Below are 18,177 nucleotides of genomic sequence, written 5' to 3'. Positions count from 1 at the left end.
CCAGTGCCCGATTCCATCACATTACCGGACATTCCTGGGTCTGTTTTCCCATTTGGACTGCAAGCCTCAGAGCAGTACTGGTGCCTCACACATATTCATTTCTCTCATGCTTCGCATGGTGCCAGATACATTTGGCTGGAAAATAATGAACTAGGGCTTGTAAATATATTCGAATTGTCATAAACCGCATCATCTTCTTTTATCTCCTTTCATTCTTCCACATTAACTTCCCTTTCTCCTGACAAACTAGATGAACATTAGCAGTAAAGATTGGCTGAAGGTTTTGGGGATTAAATGTCATACCTAAATTACGTTGTTCTGAGAATTGTTGGTGACTGTCATTGGAGTAAATTCAGTATATGTCCAAGCAAGAAAGGAGAAAAGGAAGAATGGAGTAACATCTTAACATCAAGAAGAGATTAAGTTTTTCTTGAGTCTGTCTTTGGTTTTTAACTCATCTCATAGGTCTTTTCGAGGAATTTATTTGAAATAATATATGTAAATAAACATAAAGCTAACCTCTTTTTAATTCTTTGAGTAAGCAATTAATTAAAAGCATTGTCAGAGATAAGGAATCCAGATGAGCTGGGCTGCCTTTTGACCTTGAAGTGCTGAGAAGCACGGCCCCCCGGGAGACCGGTGGAGCTCAGCGTTGCTTTAGAACTGGAACCCGCACACTGTTGCTCTGACCTCTAAAGGACCCCAGTCCCCCAGGACCCAGAGCTTGCGAAGGCCAGCAAAGAGTGACGACCACAAGTGGAAACAAATATTTAAAACACAATGAAAAGAAGAAGAAAAAGGAAACTCATTAAACACAGAAGCCATCTGTGGCTCTGCTCCATGCAGACTTATTCTTCCAATACCTCACATACCTCAAATACTGCAGCACAACTCCTACGTTTGAGGAGAAGAAAAGAAAAATAACAAAACTCAATATTTTATTAAGCAGATTATCTATATTGACATGAAAAATTGGATACTCGTCTTCTTAAAAATATATGTATACATAGTTTTTATTTGTTTTTGGAAGCTCCTTGTGTCTGCTTCTCTGGACAGATGGTATCTTCCCACATCACTCTCCCGGGCCAAGAGCCGGTGTGCATGGAACCTCAGCGAGCTGGGCAGGGGTTCAGCTGAGCGCTCTGTGGCATGGGCTACAACCACCGAAGGCAGAAGAGTTAAAAGAAGCAAAATTGCTAGGAGATTTTTTTTTTTTTAATCATTTTACAGCACAGATAAGTTACAGTGCAGACAAGAAGTTTTAAATATGTGCCAGGTATCTTTTTTCCTCTTTAAAAATAATTCCTGCCTCTGTAAATGCCTCATTTGTGAGTATACTTTTATTAACTAAAAAAATCTTCAGGCCCGGTTTTTTCTTTTATTGCAGGGTTTGGAGATAAGAGATTGACCAGGTCCATGTAGGTTGCACTTGCCAGACAGACTATTGTGTCCTTACTTAAACTCCAGTCATCAACACTTTTATTAGAATGTGATTGTAGAGGCACTGAATAGATTTTGTTATTATGAGTTTATTTCATGGGATGTGAGGTTTTGCGAAATTTTCACAAAACTTTTTCACACCCTTACCCTTAGTTAAAGTTAATTTTTCTAAGAAATTTTGTTTGAAAACGTGTGGTTCTATGTTGTGCAAATAATTGTGACCTTCATTAGAAAGAAATCCTTGATCTTCTTATACAATGACCAGACAAATAAAATAAAATAAACTTTGGCAATGCACTTGAAAATTTGTGTTTATCTGGAAGCAAACGGAGCTAAGAGATCATATGTTTAAAGTTTAATTCTACCATTTTAGAAGCCCTGATCTTTGAAGTTGTCCTGTACTGCTTCCCTTAGAACCCTGTCGTCACTGCAGTGAATGTAATATTGCCCTGTCTACACAGGAACCTTCCCAAAGAGCAGCGGTAGAAAAACATACTGGATCTCCTCAGATGGACTTCTTCCTCCTTACCCAAGGGGAACTTACAATGTAATCCAACTCTGTATTATATAATCTTTTACATGGGAAGATAATGTTGATGATTGGAGATGCCCACATCCTTAGGTAGTGTGCTATTAGGATCTTACTTCCTGGGTTTAAAAATAGCAGCTATCACCATTGCTTACCTGCCACTGCTGGCTTTTCTGTTCCAATTTCTCATGAGCTGTTTGAAACCTTGGATCCAAATGAGCCATTTTGTCTCCCGCTAGTAGGGAATCATTAATATATTGATTCTTCAAATTCCATACTCAGACCTCATGGTTCTAAATGCAGCTTTTGTGTGTCTTAATGACTTTATTTTTCTTTCCAGGAATAGTTTTCACGTTCAGCTTATTAAAACCAGCAAACAACAAGTTAACAGACAAAAACTTCCCACAATTAAGCTAGAGAGAATATTTCTTCGCTACTGTTTGAGTCATCATTGACAGATGTGATACACAGATAGCAGCTCAGGTCTCAAAAATGGATAACTACTTCAGATAAACCTGTCTTATGTTAATAGAACATAAGCCATCCATATTATTCAGCAAACCTGTGTTCTCTGCATACATATGTTTCTTTTCAGTTCTTTTTCTGAGGAATTCTGCAAATATTACATTTGAAAGTTTAGTGTCCCTTAAATTACAAAACGTTTCCCTCATTTCCTTCAACTGTTATATGGTAGCTGCTCAGAGTTAACTTAAACTATATATATATGCTGACCTGTAACAATAAGGAGCAAAGTAAAGAGGAGTAGTGACTTCTGCTTCTCAGAATCATGTATTTTTATTTAATTAGCTTCCCAAAAAGAATGGTGATAACTTGAATTGGTGTTCCACTCATGGGTGTTACCATTCTTTAGCAGCAATAGCTATTTCTCATGCAAAGGTCATCGCCGCATGTAAAACAAATGATCCAACATCATCACACATGTGGAAGGAGTAGCAAGTGGTAGAGAGTTTGCAAGAACCAGAGTCACGGGTTATGACAGGATGCTGGACTTTCTACTAAGTTTAGAATCCCCTTAAGCATATCGAGGTTCAAGTACCATTAACTCTTGGCAAAATTCTCCTTCCTAATTCAAAGAACAAAAGATTACTAAAACTCATAAAAAAGCTTCTCAAGTTTCAAATAGCTTTTAAAAAACATTTAATGAATTAAGAATAATTGAATCAGAAACATATGGATTAAATTTTCCTTGAAATTCACAGGGGTTTAATATTAAGGGAGAAGTCATTCAGCAGAACTCCCAAAGACTAGCCAATCTCAATTTTTTAAGACCAACTAATAATCTTCTGTAACCTTTCCTCTTCACTCATTTTTCTTTGTCTAAAGAGTTTTGCGGTTTGAGTGGTATTGTGTTGATTATAGTTGTACCAATAGATAATACATCTATCAATGAAAGAATTCAATAAGTCTGCAGCTTACATCTTCATGGACTTGATCTACTTACTTACCTATATGTAATGTAACTGTGTAATAATTTCATCCGTCTAGAATCGTGGTTTTCAACGTGTTTAACCAATATGAACTTTTTTGTGAGCCCAGTCACATGCAGAGCCACAGTCTAGCAGGGTGAGGGCAGGAGGGAAACGTGGGCTTTTGTTCCCATCTCTGGTGGCCTTTTAGCACCTCTGTGGAATCCAGGAACACAATTTACAACCCTTTGATTTAGCATCTAGCCAAGAATGAGGAAATATACAAAATAAAAGGGAGGGGGGATTCCAAAGAAGCCAAAATGGACAGTACAGAGTTCATAGAACTGTTAGAAAATTTCATGATCAGAACCTTTATGTTCTTAATTTAAAAATAATTCTAGCAAGCTTTGATAGTTTCTATATCCACAGCAGACTGACAGTAACCAAGTAGGAGACCTAAAATTGCAGGAAAGATAGATGGGATGGAAAGAGGAAAAATACAAAATCTAGACAATTTTCAAAAGGTTTAGCGAATCTCTCCCTTTAAGTTTGGGAGAAATAGCCTACTATCTAACTAGACTTTTAGAGTGTCAGTGCCTCAGAGGCAATATAATAACTAGTCAGCATAATTGGGACCTCAAGTTGTAAAGAAAACTTCGTGTTCGGAAATACTCTAGAGCAAAATAGTGTTGCTAGTGTTGCACTATTTCCTTTTATTCAAGGTGTATAGAATGTAGCAAAAACTTTATTGTGGGCTCCTAGGAAACAGTAAATATGCAATGATGCAATCTGCTCCATCCCTAGCCTCACCTTCTGTGCAAATTTCTTCTAGAGCTTATAAAATTTCTTCTAGAGCTTTATAAGCTTCCCAGCTTATAAAATAGCTGGGAGGCCAAATCAGTAGGGGCAGAAATACTTGGGTCTCTATGGTTTGCTGAGGCTATAAGGGCCAGGACTGTTGTGGAGAGCATTCATTCCAATAACTGGATAAACCACAGACAATATGTAGAACTTGACTATATCTATGTTTTCAGGCATAGTGAATTCTTTTTGGAAATGTGGCAGCAATGTGTTAGGCGTAGTCCCAGCTGGAGGCAGATGTGAGAGTCAGAGTAACATAGAAAATGTGGATCCAGAAAGAAATAACAAATTCCCTTAGGAAAAAAAAATGTGTTGTATTATCTCGGCACAGAATCAAGTCTAGGTGGAGTCTTCAAAGACCTGTGGAAATTACTAACAGTAACATTTTGGACTTCGACAGATTACACCTCAGAATATAATAATACAGCCCGTGCCATCCTTGTTAACTCCATAAGATAGGATTCTTGTTGGCAAAAAGCACAGTAAAATGAGATTTGAGATTTCTTTATTTAGAGTGTGAAAATGAGATTTCCAGAGCTTAGATGGAATATTAAAGTATTGCTGATGAACGTTACCAAGAAAAGCTCTCCATATTAGAGAGAAGTTCCAAGGTACCGAACATTCTGAATATTATTCACCCAGGGTTTGACCTTTTACAACCACCTAAAATTTAACCCAAACAAAAACTAGAAACCTAGCTGGGGAAAAAATGGAAAAAACAAATACAGGGCCACAAATGCAAAAGTAAAGCAAAAGTAATACATTATTTGTCCAAAACCCACTTTGTAACAGAAATAGGGCTATTTCTAAGGATTTGAAGATTTTTCAAAATAACTGTTGCAAATTTAATGTCACTATCTCATTCTCTTCAAACCTAAACACCCATCAGAGAACCCTGGCAGTTTCCATCGAAGCACAACAAAGACCTCACTCTCCTTGAAGCTAAGCCAAGATCTGGTCTCCTGACTTGAACGTCGATGTCGGCAGTGCTGCCAACCACCTTTGAGGCCTGGCCCCTCCCTCAGATGAGTCCTGATTCCTCCTGGATTGGTCCACTTCCACGGGAGGAAGCATATTCTTCTGGAGCCTGAAGCAGATGACCCTCCAGCCTTAAGAGAGCTTGGTGTGAAAAACATGTTATGTTGCTACACTATACCTTCAGTTTGGTAATAATAGGAGAAAAACTGTGATTCTGACATTGAAAAGAAAAAGATTGATTTGTGACTCATGAAATACAAAAGAAAGAATGCTTCAGGAAATGGTTTTGAAGATGCACTATACTGATATATTTAACTACCGAGGGTAAGGTGAGCAAGAGATCTTGTGGAGTTGAAAAGGAAATTTATGCCTTTTTCTGTGGTTTTCAATTTCAACAAGATACAGAGAAAAACACCAGATACTCACAGTAGGAGGTTTTCACATGTGCTGCTAGGATTCATTCTCCCATGGTCTAGTACAATTATTGACTAGGGGCTTTTTAATATCCAACATGCTACTTCCTTGGGAGTAAAATGCCATACAGCTAGAAAACTTTCAAATAAAAAATACACATCCCTCTCTAAAATTGTGTCCAGCTAAATCTTTATATAACAGAAAAATTCATGTTCTAATATTCTGAAAGCTCCAATAACTTTTTATGAGGTAATCCAAGAATAGTATGTTAAGTAAAGCACTTGGGTGAAAGTCAGAGTCAGAGCTGGGTTAGAGAGGAGTACTTTCTCCCTCTGACAGCAGAGATGGAACAGATCAAAGGCAACATAATTTTCTATTATAAACGGTCTAGCCTCTGGGTAGAAATACATCCACTATATACAGATTGTTTTGCAGACTCTACCCACATTGGAAAAGCATTTAGCGTCACTCAGAATCAGAGCCAGAGCAGTGTGTACGTGTGTGCATTTTTACCAAAGTAATGTGTGCTCATATTTAAAAATAAAATAATACTGAGCACTTAAAATTGAAAGCAAGAGAGCCCTGCCTCCTGCACACCCCACTCAGCACCACTCCTAAGGAGGCAACCACTATTGACTTTGTTGGCAGTTTCCTCTGGTGGTGACCTCCACTTCTCTAAAAATATGGATTTTCTTTATGCTTCATTCTTGATTAATCAATTTTACCTATTACCTATTGACCTGCTATGATGGCAGATGAAGATTTAATTTACCTAAACTCCCAACAAAGTCCTAGTTCTATTTTAATTCCTCCATCAGTTACCTTTGTGATTGTAGATAATCCATGCCTGCCTTTTTTCTTGTTCTTCCCAAGTCTCTCTTTGTACAGTTTCAGCAACCGCTTGAACCTCTAATGACTGAACGGTAGACAGTGCGATACCTCTGGGTGATAAGCAAATCAAAAGTAGGGGCCGGCCCGGCGGTATAGTGGTTAAGTTCACAGTCCCTGCCTCACAGCCTTTGTGGGCCCAGAACCCAGATAGAGACCTACACACCGTACACTGCTCATCAAGCCATGCTGTGGCAGTGTCCTATATACAAAACAAAGGAAGATTGGAATCGGTGTTAGCTCAGGGCCAATCTTCTTCACCAAAGGAAAAAAAAGTGAAACCTCATCAGTCAGTCCATCCAGGGTTCTGCTTTCTAAATCATAGAATCCTTGCCGCACATGACAGTTGGATTCATTATATAGCTACCAACATTTAGCAAGTTTGTAAAAAGAATGAATTATTTGGTAAATGGAGAAGTAACAGGCCTGACCTTGCTGCCAAGGGGTGGGGCAATGTCATCTCCATTGGTGCCTAACTAGAAACCTGGGCATTCTCCCAGTGAGGGAGGGGATGCCCGGGAACAGTTAGAAGTCTTTGCACTTCCCCTTTCTCCCTAGTCACCTTAGACTATCTTTAGACAGTTCTTCTCATCAGAAAATTCTTATTTATATTCTGAAAGAAAAAAAAGAAATGTCTCCACCAGTTCTCCGCGTAGTTTGAGTCATTTCAACTAATCACAGCAAGTGGAATTCCTCTTCCTGTGACAGTTTTGTTTGAGAACATTATTATGTCCTCTCACCTTCACAAAGTGTTCTGGTCCTTTAACCTTGAATCACTTGGAGCTAACTGATTCTGCCTTAAACATCCGTGTCACTGTCCTCTGAACATACGTCACGCTGTCTATATCTTCTTTAACGTGTGGCTTGTGAAGTGTCTTCTGGACAAAATTCTGCCATTAATGAATTGTATGTCCTTGGGCTATCACTTACTCTCTCTGAGCCTTGGTATCTTCACACATATGATTGTTTTTGAATGTCCAAGAGCAAGACATAGTGGCATTCTTCTTCAAAATTGAACTATAGCATGTTAAATGTGGAAAAAATCTCAAAAGTCTTAAAATTCCAGCTCTTTCCAAATGCATAAATCCTTCCCTGTATCCGTGGAATATGTCAGTTAGTGCCTGAATTCTTGTAGTAACAAAGAACTGAAAACAATACTCCAGGTGTGGTCTGATCCGGGTAGAGAACAGTGGGATTATTAACACTCTTGATCTTGACACTGTATTCCTATTTTAAAAACCTAAGTTTGCATTATATTCATATTATTTTTTGGCTGCTACGTCATACTTTTGGCTCCTTTGGTACTTATGGTCATGGAAAATCATGAGAGTTACACACACACAGATCTTTTCTACCGCGTTCTGAAGTTAATCTTGTTCCCCCAAATACAACTGCTTGTTTTTCTAAACTGTTTGTTGCTTTTGTTATTGATTTCCTGATCAAACAAGTAATTCAGGTTCATTGTGAAAAAAAATCTGAAAGGCACAATAGGAAGTGAAATTCAACTATAATTCCAACCTGCAATGTACCACTGTTATATTCTGGCAAATATCACTCCAAATTTTTTTCTCCTATATGTGTATTTATTTATCTGCCAGTGCACATGTATTCATTCACACACACACACACACACCAAATTATGGTACATCTGCTTGCAGATAGGAGGAAAGCCCATTTAAGTAAATTGATTTAGTCGATGAAGGGGATCTTGCATCTTTGTGGATCTAAGTCCAGGGGTAGGGTAGCTTCAAGGATTGACTGATGCAGTAGTTCAGCAATGTCATCAAGGACCTGCTCGTGTTCTGTTTTCCATGGCATCAGCCTCCCCAAAGCTGTCCCTTTCTCTTACGGTATCAGGACGGGTCCCAAGAACTAACAGGGACAGATGCGTGCATATCCATATTCAAGAAGAGGGATTGAGAACCATTTCTGGAAGTTTTCTTAGGACAGCAAAGAATTATCATTACTGCAAGTTTCCAGCAAACATATTCCCCCATCTCACTGATCGGAAAGGAATTACTTGTCCACTTCCAAATCAATCATTGTAGCCAGGTGATGGATTACACTGATAGTTTAGGCCTCATCAACCACTCCACTCCTAGGGCCAGGGGATGGAACTAGCCTCTCCCAAACTCAGGCTCCAGTGAAGAAGATATAAATATCTGGATGAAATTTACTAAGGGAAGAAAAATAGGTTGTGATGAAGCAACCACAATGTCCATGATATATATAAAATATGTATATTTGTGTGCGTTTGTGTGTATCCCTTTTAGATAGGTAGGTGAGTGGATGAATGGACGAGTGGATGGATGAATACATAGATAGAAAGATGCATAGATTAGATAGATATAGATAGAGAGGATCAAATTAAGCAAGTTATTTTATAGCCTGATTTTCAGTAACTATATTATATGAACATTTTGTGTGTCAGTTCTCAGATTCTTACATCATTTTAAATAGATAAATAATATTTTGATGTGATCATGACTAATGATTTTACTCAGCCTCCTATTATTGAACAATTAGGATATTTTTAGTTCTTTCTAGCATATGTACAATGCTGAAATAACATTGTTCGTGCATGCATTACGGCACAATCATCTGCTTGTTTCCTTTGATAAATTTCTGTAAATTAAATTTCTGTAAATATAATTTCTGAGTAAAACAACAAGAAAATATAAAATTTCAAGATATTTGACCAGATTGCTTTCCAAGAAGGCTACATACATTTATCCTACTGCCAATATCATATGAAACTGCTCATTTTGACACATGTTCAACACAAAAATATTTTTTAATATATTTTATATAATTTTTACTTTACAAATCTAATGGAAGGATGTGAAATGATAACTGCTCTGCATTTATTTTGCAATTCTATCATTACTAGTGGGGTTGAACATTTGAACACATATTGTTACTTTTTCTTTTGCCTGTTTTTCTGTTCAAGTGCTCATATTTTATATAAATTTGTAAATGCTTTTTAAATGTTTAACTTCTGCAATATTTGCTGTAAATTAATTATTCCCTATTGGTCTTTCAACTTTATTTATGGTATTTTGCCATATGAAGTTAAAACATAGCAATGTAATGGTATATCTGTTGCTGTTTTCACATTTTGGGAGATTTTTAAGTCTAAAGTAAGTAGGAACTCAAATGATTTTTTAACATCTCCATAGCGTTCCTAATATATTTATCTAGTGATTTAAAATGCCATCTACACACTTCAAAACGCTGACAAAGAATTTTTTTCAAAAAACGGTGCTGGGTAACTGGAAGAAAAATAGATTCCTACCTCAAAGTTTACATCTGAAAAATAAAACATAGGGGCTGGCCCTGTGGCATAGCAGTTAAGTGCATGTGCTCTGCTGCTGGCGGCCCAGGTTCGGATCCTGGGCGCACACCGACACACCAATTGTCAGGACATGCTGTGGTGGCATCCCACATAAAGTGGAGGAAGATGGGCATGGATGTTAGCTCAGGGCCAATCTTCCTCACAAAAAATAAATAAATAAATAAATAAATAAATAAATAAATCATAAATAAATCGACAGGAACATGGAAGATGTTTTTAAAAATCTTAAATTAGGAAAGATATACAAATATGATATAAAACCCTGAAGCTAAAAAAGAAAAATTTGATAAATTCAAAAATAAATTTCATAATTTTAAAATATGCACATTAAAAAAGCACTGTGTAAAAGATCGATAATAAGCTGGGGAAACTCATAAAAAAATAAAGAACTTAGTGCCTTAATATACAAAGACTCATACAAATCCATGAGGAAATGTAGGTGTAAAATAAATACAAATGTTTCTTAAAATTGAAAAAATACCCATAACCTCACCCACATTAAGAGAAATAAATGCATATTAAAACTACAATAAGACACCATTTTTTTTTTCACTGAGGAAGATTTACCCTGAGCTGACATCTGCAGCTAATCTTCCTCTTTTTGTATATGAGCCACTGCCACAGCACGGCCACTGATAGACGAGTGGTATAGTTCCATGCGGGAATCGAACCAGACCGCCAAAGTGGAGTACACTGAACATAACCACTAGGCTGGGGGGCTGGCTCAAGACTCCATTTTTTTTAATCTATCAGATTGAAAAAGTTCAGAAAGTTGACAATACAGTTTTGGCAGGGTGTGGGGAAGTAGGTAGTCTCATATATCGTCGTTAGAAATATGAATCACTAGTGAGAATAATGTGGTGAAATGTATTAAGATTATGTATATAGAGATATATGGATACACATATATATATCTTTTGACCCAGTGATGCCTTGGATTTATGCTCTAGTTGTGTCATACATGGAGACAAAGTGGGGGGTGGCGGCAGGAATAACTATTGCAATATGCAGTAGCATTCACAGGAGACTTGTTGAATGACTTACAGGGCATCCCGTTGATGGGATGCTACACAGTATTAGAAACAATGAGATCATTCTAAATATACTGATGTGGAATAGTCTCTAAGATACTATTACTAGGTAATTACTAAGTACTGCTAAGTCTCTAAGATGCTTTACTAAGATCAGTAAAACCAAAAGGGGGGAGAGTGCAGAAGCATTATATGTACTCTGCTATCATTTGTGCAAACAATAGCAGTGCTCAGCGTGTACACTGACATATGTGGATTATCTGTGGAAAGATAAACAGGACCTGGTAAAAGTGGTTGTCTCTGGAGAAAGAACTTGTGTAGCGAGGGGCCAGGGGCGGGGCGGGCGGGGGGGTGACTAAGTTTTCATTACACAACTTTTTGTGTGTTATGCTGCTCAAAATATAATTACCTACTCAAAAATATAATTATTTTTAAAAGATAAAATGACAACTTTTTCTTATGTTAAATTCCTTTAAATACTTGAGTCTGTTTCTGCACTCTATTTTGTTACATTAACATATGTTTCTAATGCTACACCAATTCCATTTCACCACAGAATATTAAAAAATCCATATTAACATAGAGTAAAGCTTGTTCCCCATTTCTGACATTTCTCTTTTTGTCAGAACTTTTCCAATAGTCAAAATGTTTACTTTTACAGATAAATTTTAAAAGCCTTTGTCATTGTCCAAAATTATCTTGCTGAGAATTTAATCAGAAATAAATGAAATGAATGTTAATTTGTAGAGAATTGATATGTTAAAAATATCGTCTTCCCATCCAAAAATGTGGAACCTCTCTCCAATTATAAATATTTTATTTTATTTTCCTTATATAGGTCATGATTTTTCTCCATACAGGTCCCATAATTTCTCACTAAGTTTATTCCTGAACATCTTAAATTTTGTTGATTTGGTGCATAAGTACTTTAGCATCACGTTTTTGGAGATTTATTATTAGTTTATAATAGTCCAATTGATTTGGATACTTAAAAAAAAAATGGAACTGTTGCCTCTGCTGCATTCTCAGACATCTACAGTATTTTGCCTCAATCCCTTGGATATTTGTAGTAGGCAATCACATCACCAGCATCATCAGCAAAAACTGATGTCTGTTTTCTCTGTGACAACAACTATAACTATTAATTTGCTTATTCCCAATTTGCTTTGCTTGGGATTTCTAGAGTAATTTAAATGGTAGTAATAATAATGGACATTCATTACTTATTCCTACCATTACCAGGGACATATCCGGTATCCTTCCCTTTAGCAATATATATGTACCCATATGCCAACAACCAGAATAATTTTAGCACAAAGACCTATTAAAAAGTCAACCAAGCAAGCTCTGTGCAAGGTATTGATAAACAAGACAGGGAAAAACAAACATGGGTGTGTCTCCATCAAGCACATAGATTAGTAGAGGAAGACAGAGAATTAACAGGTAAACAAATAAGTATGTAATTGCAGATTTAGAAATGTGCTGTGAAGGCTGTGCTTGGGCAAAAACTAATGGAGGATCGTGCATAGATCCTGTGTAGGTGAAGTGTCAGGGAAAGTAGCACATGGAGAACAAGGGCAAGGCATTCTGGGCAGAAAGAAAAGCATGTGCAAACTCTCTAAGGAGGGAAGTTTGTCAAGACCGTGAAAAGGTCAGAGTAGCTAGAACAGAGGAGAGAGGCTGTGAAGGGAAAAGCAAGCTGAGGTGAAGATAGAAGAAGAAGTAAGACATTGTGAGCCACAGTCTAAGATGGGATTTAACTCTAATAAAATGCAGTTATTCAAGTGTGTTGTCAGGGAATGATGTGATGATATAAAATCTTGAAAAAGTTTATTCCATTTGGTGTGTTGACCTTGAATGGGGAAAGGAGGCAGGACAAGAGAAAAGAAAAGAGCAGATAGTGGTGGCTCAGATTGTGGGAGGAGCTCTAGATACAGAAAATTTGGGGTAGGTCCAAAGTATATTGGGGAAACTCACTATGCAGGAGTATTTGTAAACTAAATATGGAAGTTGAGGAGTGTGGAGTCATTAAAAAAGATGAGAGAGACCCGGAAGGGAACGGAATTGGAGGGTGAGATCAGGAGTCCAGCTTTGAGAATGTCAAGATGGGTCGATAGTATTGCTCACAGAAGAAGAGCCTAAGGTGAACACATCAACATGGGATCTCTTCACATGCAGAAGACATTCAAGCCAGGAGGGGACTGTAGACGTCAAGCTAGAGTCTAGCAAGAGTAAGTGTAAGGGCCACAGACAGTCCCAAGGGGTCTAATTTAATTAGAAATGCAAAGGAAAAAGTCTTGGGAGATAGTTAATGGAGCTGGGAAGGTGAGACCAAGAAAAGGGGGAACGACAGGTAGCTATGGTGTCGTGAAAGCAAGTGTCCTGGGAAAAAGAGCCTGACCACCTGTGTTGGATGCTGTGGAGTGAGGCTGCTGGAGGAGGACCACAGTGTCCATTGGATGAGCCTCAGGACAGTAATAGGTGACCATGACAAAAGCAGGGTTAGTGTATTAGTAGACGATGGGGATGGCTCGACTGTAGCTCCCTAAAACATCAGAACTGTAACTGTGCTGCCTATGGTTTGTGTATAGACAATCCACATGGACTATCTATGACAAGTGTTCAATTTTTTCTCTTATTACCCAACATGTTCTCAGGCCAAACAGACAAGAATCATGTTTACATTTAGAAAGATATGTGTGTCATCACCTTCATGGATATATAAAGCAGTAGGTGATGGCAGAAAGAACATGGGCTTTGAAGTCAAAAGAAATCACAAGAGCTCATGATTTTGCATTAAACTTTGGATTGGGAGCACAGAATAAGAGTCAGAAGCTAACGACTATTTTTATTAGAGATTTTGTGAGATCCTGAACAGAAACAGACCTGCCTTGAGGCATAGGTAACAAAGTATAGAAGAAGGTCACGTGGACCATGCCACCTCTGCTCAGAAGCTTGCACCACTAGCACCCTGATAGATTTGATTTTCAGCTCTTAGAAGATGTCAACATGGCATGAAGGGCACCATCAGGGGTGGTACCAGTAAAGCTCTGGTGGGAACCGGCATAGGAGAGGATGAACATGGCAGATGCCACATGGTAAGGACAGTCAACAGACTGGTCCATAAACTTAACGCTAATCTTTGGAGAGTTCAAAAATTGTTCGAGGCAAGAAGAATCGAGATAGGTTGCAGGCTTGGAAAGCCCATATGAGAAAATTTTAAGTTATTTTGTTACACAAGCTGATGAGGCCTGACTATTCTTTGTTCATTTGAACTATTGTAAAAGCCCAAGTGAGGGCAGAACAGAATATCCACCTTCATAGATTACTTCGTGCATTAAGCAAATATGTATTGAGTATCTACTCTGGGTAGGCACTACAAAATAGGTAGACTTAGCCCCTACCCTCGAGAGGTTCACAGTAGTGGGAGAAAAGGGTGATTAAATAGACATTACAGTACAAAGTAGTGATAGTCTTCATTTTGCCCAGAAAAGAGTGACCAAAGTAGAAGGCTTTGGAATGCAGTAGACCTTAGGCTGAGTGAACAAAGGACAAGGACGGGCATTCCCGGCAGAGAGAACGTGTGAGACACAGGCGCGAAGACGTGGTGAAGTGTGGGAGTTTCTGGGAATGGCTAGTCGTGAAGGTGCACAGAAGTGGGGATTCAATGGAGGGAGATTAGTTGAATCTCTGGAAAAACAGATTTGAGCCAGAGTGAAGGGCCTTGTGAAGCATTTGCGGAAGGTGATGAGAGTCGTGGAAAGTGTGTTTTGCCATTTTAAACCACAGGGGTGATAACATCAGATGTGAGTTTAGGAAGATCTCTCTGCAGCAGTGTGAGGGACGGACGAGCTTCGCCCTGGTCCAGAATGAGATAATGACGCTGTGTGTTGCAATGATGACATGGTGTGCAAAATTATTACTGAGGGATGTTTATCAGGTACATTAATATTACCTCCTACTCATCTTTCCAAAGGTATACGGAAAAGGTTTAACAGGTAACCTTTTCATTATCCCTGAACAATGTTTGCCTCCTGCTATATAGACTGAATGTTTGTGTCCCCCACCTATTTCATATGTTGAAATCCTAACCCCCAATGTGATGGTATTAGGAGGTGGGGCCTTTGGGAGGTGATTAGGTCATGAGGGTGGAGCCCTCATGAATGGAATTAGTGCCGTTATAAAAGAGATCCCAGAGAGCGTCCTTGCCCCTTTCATCATGTGAGGACTCAGGGAGAAGACGGCTGTCGATGAACGAGGTAGTGGTCCCTCTCCAGACACTGAATCTGCCGGCACCTTGATCTTGGACTTCCAGTCTCTGGAACTGTGAGAAATTAATGTCTGTTGTTTAGAAGTCATCCAGTCTGTGGCATTTTTGTTATAGTGGCCCAAACAGACTAAGACCCCTCCCATAGGTGGGAGATGAAGCAATGGTCTGTCATGCCACAGGCTACCTCATACCTATTGTCCTCCTCAATTCTTCAGTTCCACTCATTTCCACGCAGTCAGAGAGAAGTGCTAAATAAAAACTCTATTTTTTTTAAGCGACTTTGTTCATTTTGGAATGTTGCTAACATTTTATATAAATAGAAGGAGCCAGTTATTGGTTTTCATGTTTAGAAGTAATGTCATGATCACCACCATTATTTTCTAAAGCATTTTAGTAATTATCAATACTCAGTAATTATCATACACTTACATAGCCCCTGTAAATAAATCAGAAAGGCAAATTAGTGACGCTGGTTAATGAAATGTGGCAGAGATGGGGGAATCCAGGGGAGATAGCCATAACCTCAAATACATTCCAACTTCTAAAAGACAGACCAACCTCAAACCTTATCCACTTATATAGTGCCTAGGTAGCTGCTGTTCTAAGTACTTTACATATTTTCATCCCAACAACCCTATGAAGTAGCTACTGTAATTATTCCTGTTTTACAGATTGGAAAAACAGAGGCATGGAGAGTTTAAGTAACATAACCCAGATCATACAGGGAGTTAATTAAACAAGTTAGTTGGGCTTCAGAGTCTCTGGTTTTACCCACCGTATTACATTTCTTCCCAGTGTGTAATTCTATGCACGATGTAGAACTCTAGGCTTCCCTGCCATATAGGCAGTGGCGGGGTGAAGGCAAGCCCAAATTACTAAAATTTCAGTTCTGCCACCACAGGCTTCTACAGGTCCTGCTCATCAGTTTACACTAGACAGGATCCTTACTACACATAAACATTACCCCTAGAGGGTGAATTATCAGGTCAAATTATTTCACTCCTAAAGGAGGACCACTGGATGACAAACGTAATTCAAGTTATATGGTGCATTCAATAAATTGCAGTGCCTAGTAACCAGCACACTGCATGATATTCCACAATCTGTAATACAACAATTAAAGAATCCACTCAATAAAATATTTCAATATGAGTAATATGATGATTTATCTAAGAGTAGGTGGTCGACCAGGTAAACTGTGTACATTTAGTCAGAATCTCTCACACTAAGGAGGCAGCTTTAAGTCACTGTGAAGAACTTACCATTTTCCCCAGAATCATCCTCAAAGGAAGTCTTGTTTTGAGAAAAGATTTCTGCAGGTATATTTCATCTGCCTTTTCTTCTGTGGGCTTTGCCTATTCTCCAAAGAGCGAAAGGAAACTTCAGACCTTCTAACAAGTAATATGACGTATGACAATCATCCCAGTAGCATGTCCCAGTTTAGATTTAGTAGCTCTTTTTTCTTTTTTTTTTTAAGAAGAATAGCCTTCTTTTTTGTTTATTTTATTTTTTAATTTTTATTTATTTATTTTTTTGTGAGGAAGATCAGCCCTGAGCTAACATCCATGCTAATTCTCCTCTTTTTGCAGAGGAAGACCGGCTCTGAGCTAACATCTATTGCCAATCCTCCTCCTTCTTTTTCCCCAAAGCCCCAGTAGATAGTTGTATGTCACAGCTGCACATCCTTCTCATTGCTGTATGTGGGACGCCGCCTCAGCATGGCCGGAGAAGCGGTGTGTCGGTGCGGGCCCAAGATCTGAACCCGGGCCGCCAGCAGCGGAGCACACGCACTTAACCGCTAAGCCACGGGGCCGGCCCCTAGATTTAGTAGTTCTTAATGGCACATTTTTCAGCGCTCAGTAAAATTTTTTAAAGTAAATTATTAGTTTCTTTCCTAAGGTTCAGATAATGTGTAACCACATGTGACCTTAAATTCATATAGACTCTTGTTTAATTTAATAATTCTATAAAAATAGAATTATTCATCCTTAAAGATAGGTTAAGGGTGATTTTTTTTAAAATTTCTGCTTGTTGAAAAAAAAAAACAAAACATAACCATAATAAGTGAGATACTGAAATCCAAGAGAATAAACAAAAATCTAATCTGATACTTCAGCCAGACCCGTTCTTTCTCTCCATTCAGTTATTCATTCGATGATCACTTGCTGATCACCTGCTGTGCTCTATGGGAGGGTCTGGGAATGCGACGAAGGTAGAAAGCACTCTAGTGATAAGTGCTAAGACTGAGGGGTGCACACACTGTGTGGTGTGAAAAGGCAAAGCTTCCTTACTCTTACGGGCTTGGTCAAGTGCAGGCTTTCAGAAGAAGTGGCCCAGGCTTCAGGCTGGAGCAAAGCAGTCAACTAGCAAAATGGAAGTCACTGGGAATGAGGGTGGAGGGCAAGAAGGAAAGAAAGAGTGAGAGCCTTCCAGGCAAACGGAGCAGCATATACACAGGTAGAGGGTGGGAAGCATATACACAGGTAAGGGGGGGGCGGGGTGGAGTGTTAAGAGATAAACTCAGACCTATCAGATCACAAACACCTCATGGGCACACTGAGGAGACTAAGATATCATAACAAAGGTGATGGAGAGTTACCGAAGAATTTAAGCAATAGAATGGCCCGAGTAGCTTTGGGTTTTGACCACTTTGGTGGCTGAGAAAAAGGTTGATCTGAGGGGTGGGAGAGACTGGATATAGGGACACAATGAGGAATTTATTCATTCATGACTAAAAATCAATGACAAAAGGAATGAAGAAGAAGGAGCATGTTTAAAAATATACTTAGGAAGCAGAATAAATGAAAAGATGAATCAGGGATGTTTATTGCATCTGTTTAACTGATTAGAAATTTTAAAAGGCAATGACAGTCTCAATCATGGAATGAGATTTATTTGGGGTAAGTCTTGACTTATTTCTTATTTCTTGACAAATAGTCTGCATATTATTTTCTTTGCAACCTTCTTACCTCCTCTTACTACTT

The 18,177-nt window shown here is 38.5% G+C and overlaps 1 long non-coding RNA gene across 1 annotated transcript; it reads right to left on the bottom strand.

Annotated features, from left to right (window-relative positions):
* Positions 1 to 958: 958 nt before the first annotated feature.
* On the bottom strand, positions 959 to 16,614 carry LOC131410073 (uncharacterized). Its single transcript, XR_009221157.1, has 3 exons — positions 16,456 to 16,614; positions 2,125 to 2,204; positions 959 to 1,154 (listed from the first exon to the last, which is right to left on the bottom strand). It is a non-coding gene; the product is annotated as an uncharacterized LOC131410073 (long non-coding RNA).
* Between the last annotated feature and the right edge of the window lie 1,563 nt (positions 16,615 to 18,177).

The sequence above is a fragment of the Diceros bicornis genome, chromosome 9, assembly GCF_020826845.1.
Source record: "Diceros bicornis minor isolate mBicDic1 chromosome 9, mDicBic1.mat.cur, whole genome shotgun sequence".
Classification (NCBI taxonomy): domain Eukaryota; kingdom Metazoa; phylum Chordata; class Mammalia; order Perissodactyla; family Rhinocerotidae; genus Diceros; species Diceros bicornis.
Note: the sequence above shows the minus strand (reverse complement) of the source record. Positions and strands in the feature narration are given on the sequence as shown.